The 4396-nt window shown below is 40.6% G+C and overlaps 1 long non-coding RNA gene across 1 annotated transcript; it reads right to left on the reverse strand.

Moving 5' to 3' along the window:
* Positions 1-245: 245 nt before the first annotated feature.
* LOC142740524 (uncharacterized) lies at positions 246-2654 on the reverse strand. Its single transcript, XR_012880752.1, has 4 exons — positions 2576-2654; positions 1695-1759; positions 1118-1249; positions 246-285 (listed from the first exon to the last, which is right to left on the reverse strand). It is a non-coding gene; the product is annotated as an uncharacterized LOC142740524 (long non-coding RNA).
* Positions 2655-4396: the final 1742 nt, after the last annotated feature.

Raw genomic sequence — 4396 nt, forward strand, 5'->3', positions numbered from 1 at the left:
GCAGCCGATCTCAAGAAATTCTGGAACAAAAAGTATAAACTGTGAAGATATTATGACGTGCGCTTAGTATGGTTCATCATATCAACAAATATATGTTCAGCCTATTGAAAACATCAGGGAGATTGTTCCCACAGACTTGTCATGTGTCTCTATAGGAACATTCTGGATGACATCACATTATAGAATTTCTATAGGTTGTTATTTGCTATATTACTTACATATATACAGTGGATCTCCTAGCATGTTGGCTGTCACTGGTGCCACATATTCAGATGTTATAAATGTCTGTAAAATACATAATGGGTTTAATGCACATACATAAAATAACCCCATATCTATAATGAATAATAATATATTTACTTTCACACATTTCATTTTCTATCACAGGGCGAGTCCAATGCCCCTCTGCCACACAAATAACACCAGCAGTATAATGGCACATAATAGTTGGAGGACCCTGGTATAGATTTTGTATCAGGGACCAGGAGCTTATTGTTATTCTTCTATATAATCTTATCCTTAATGGAAAACTTCTAATTTGTCTTTTGTGGAGTCTTTTGGACTGGAGTAGAGAGAGTAGGAAATGGTAAATTGGATTTCTGGATTCAACAGACAAAATAATTATTAAAGGGGTTTTCTGACAGTTTCATAAACCTTAGTCTAAGCCGCATATGGCTAAAAATAACAAATTGTCCCTACTCATTTTTTAAATTCCCTGTGGCTCCTGCGCTAGTGGTTCTGTTGTCTTTAGTTGCTAGGCCACAGCGGTCATGTCCGTGTGGATGGCATGTCACGTGGCAGCTATTGTGTCACATCCAGGGCCGGCCTTAGGTTTATTGGTGACATGTGCACTATCTGTGACGTCCTCCCCCTTATGATGCACCATGTAGTGTCCAAATAATTTAATCATACAGTGCCCAAATAACATCACCCAGTCAATAAACTAGGGATTGTATCTTTCAGTTTTTTTATATTATAGGTTTGGGCCCTAAATGCCGGATCGGCAGTGTAAGTTGAGGGTGCCCAGGCCATCTATGGTGGTAGTGCCCTCTTCAGTATTGACCAGTAATACACACTATGTGATCATTTAGAGATGCAATTAATAAAATACACTGACCTTGGACTCTCCTACTGAATACATCCGACTGAATGTAGAACGTTATGTGATGTGAGGTGGAGGGCTCTGCTTAATCTTTGATCTGCCCTCCTGGGACGTGTGGTTATCATTAACTCTTATGAGGAATTAATTCTAGGAGAAAGAAAGACAATGTTTTAGGACAAATCTCAATCAATGGCAACATTTCTATCTAGAACAGAGTCCAGTCCCCAACCAGTGTAAAATTACCAAAGGGGTAAATAGGATGACCGGCTGGGGTCCAGGGATTTGGGGTGGCCCACAGCTCTGGGGCTCCATACGCCCCTGAAATTGGACAAACAATAACGGCGCAGGGAGGAAGCGAAATGTCTGACCCGGTTGGTCGTCTATTAGGTGAGTATAATTTTTTATTTTATAGGAGCAAAGGGGGCACTATTAATATGGGGGATAAAAGGACTGAGCCGGGCTTAGAAAAGGGGGCTTCATTACTGTGGGGCCATACAAAAGGGGCATTCTGACCCAGGACATACAAAAAGTGTCATTCTAACTGTGGAGGGTATTGGTGGATACTGCATATAGTAACTAATAAGAGACGCACCTTGCATAGATGAAATATTGCTTCAGAGAGTCCCCCTGGCAGCAGGCAGCCGATCTTAAGGTGTTCTGGAAAAAACAATAATTGTGTTGTTTTATTTCTCCAGACAGACGTGTGCTCAGTATAGACCACCCAACAATGAAGGAAATGTACATTAGGGCTCATGTACACAGCAACTTCATGTGGACGGACCTGTATGGTGGCGCACAGACTGCAGTACTGGTAATGTAGACACTCTGTGTGCGCTGTGTGCTCCCCCATAAGCCAAATGTGTATTAGGAAATTACATAAATAACAAGTCCCTTATATATTACTAATACCATAATATCTTCTTTATGGAGCATTTCTATAATAATAATAATAATATAAAGCTGCAGCAAAATTCCCAGCGTTTACTTTTGCTACATGTGGATGAGTTTTTGAGACTGTAACTATTCACCTGTAACACTTGTGAATTTTGCCACGCAGCAAATCTGCAGCGTCTGAATTCAGCTTTATGGCGTAGAATATAGTACTCAAATACTGCAATCATACAGTGCCCAAATAAAACTGCCAGACAAGTATTGTCTGCCACACTGTAATGTAATCCATTATCAAGGAATTGTATCTGCATCCTGAGCAGTGCCCTTTACTTTTTTTACATGAGTGGGATTGAGTGTTCAAGCAATGGGTGCCCCAGACATCAAGACCAGTGGCGCCCCATTCATTAGTGACAGGTGATGCACCCAGTATAACCGCACAGGTCGCACACCCCTAAGACAGGCCCTGGATGAACAACATTGGGGAATTTGTTCCCACAGTCTTGTCATGTGTCTCTATAGGAACATTCTGGATGACATCAGATTATAGAATTTCTATAGGTTGTCATTTGCTATAATACTTACATATATACAGTGTATGTCCTAGCATGTCGGCTGTCACTGGTGCCACATATTCAGATGTCATAAATGTCTGTAAAATACATAATGGAATAAACATAAAATAACCCCATATCCATAATGAATAATAATATATTTACTTTCACACCTTTCATTTTCTATCACAGGACGAATCAGACATTGAAAACATTTTGTAATGTTAGTGTAAACCCAGGGAACATAACTATAGGGGTGAAGAGGTTGCAGTCACACCCAGGCCCAGGTGTCCATCACTGACATTAGGGGGGGTCACAATGTGGGCAATTTACAAATGCCAATCCCCAATGCCCCCATCTCCTAGAGGAATCCCGATTTTCGCTGCTAGAAACGCGATGTCAGTGAGAGAAGCACCCAGGCGGAAAGGCAGCTCCTGAGTTGCCCGGCCGCTTCTAAAACACAAGCAGTGGAAGGGAGCCAGCGCAGCGCCCCGTTCCACCTGCTGGAGGGATGCGCCCTATGTAATGGCACAGGTCGCACACCCCTAAGGCCGGCCCTGGCTACTGCTGAGCCTTATTAGGATAATATACGGTAGCTTTTTAAGACTATTTAATTAAATTAAATTAGACATCATATTGAAAACGACTGAGAAGTCACATTCCACATTACTGACAGCTGCAATTCTCAGACAATGGTAAGGGTATGTTCACACACTTAACTAAAAAACGTCTCTAAAATACAGAGCTCTTTTCAAGGGAAAACAGCCTCTGATTTTCAGCCATTTTTTAAACCACAAACATTTTTTGAGGCGTTTTTGCCAACGTTCTTGCAGCTGTTTTTCTATTGAGACAATGAAAAACGGCTCCAAAAACGGCCGAAGAAGTGAAATGCCCTTCTTTTTACAGGGTGTTTTTTATGCGCCGCTTTATCAAACGCCCACGTAAAATGCACCATCGGAAAAAAAAAAAGTTTTTCCCATTGAAATCAATGGGCAGATGTTTGGAGGCGTCTAGCCTCCGTATTTTCGGCTGTTTTTCGGGGTGTTTACAGCCAGGAAAACGGCTGAAAATAGGCTGTGTGAACATACTCTGTTGTACTGAGTTGTAACTTTAATGAGAAAATATGAAACATTGAAATCTGAATGTAAAATGTTCAGTTGTTACTTGCATTAATAGAAACATTTTACTGGAACTTGAACTGTTTGTCTAAAAAAAAAAACAACCCCAACTCCTGACAATCACCAGAAAAAAATCCTTCTACAGTTTTTTTTAAACGGCCACGTAAAAAACGCCTCATCGGAACAAACCCCCGTTTTTCCCATTGAAATCAAAGCGCAGATGTTTGGAGGCGTTCAGCCTCTGTCGTTTTAGATGTTTTTCGGGGCGTTTATGGCCATGAAAATAGGCCATGTGAACATACTCTGAGTTGTAACTTTAATGAGAAAATATGAAACCTTGAAATCTGAATGTAAAATGTTCAGTTGTTACTTGCATTAACAGAAACATTTTACAGGAACTTGAACTGTTTGTCTAAAAAAAAAATATAACCCCCGACAATCACCAGAAAAAAATCCTTCTACAATCATATAGTTGTGGTGAGGTGTTGGTGTGGTTAGAAATTGCTGCAGTAATGTCCAGTGTGAATCTGGCCTTATATGAGAATTCTAGAGCGTATATATTTCATGTGTCCAGTAACATGTAGAATTAATGATAAAATGCTGCATCTTACCTGTCAATCACACAGTCAATCACAGTCCCGGTCCAGACGTCATTGGCAGAAATTGTAAAAAATATGTAATCCAGCTGCACATAGAACCTAACGGCTAGTACTGTCTATGACATCATCAGTGAC

This window comes from Rhinoderma darwinii, chromosome 2, assembly GCF_050947455.1.
Source record: "Rhinoderma darwinii isolate aRhiDar2 chromosome 2, aRhiDar2.hap1, whole genome shotgun sequence".
Classification (NCBI taxonomy): Eukaryota; Metazoa; Chordata; class Amphibia; order Anura; family Rhinodermatidae; genus Rhinoderma; species Rhinoderma darwinii.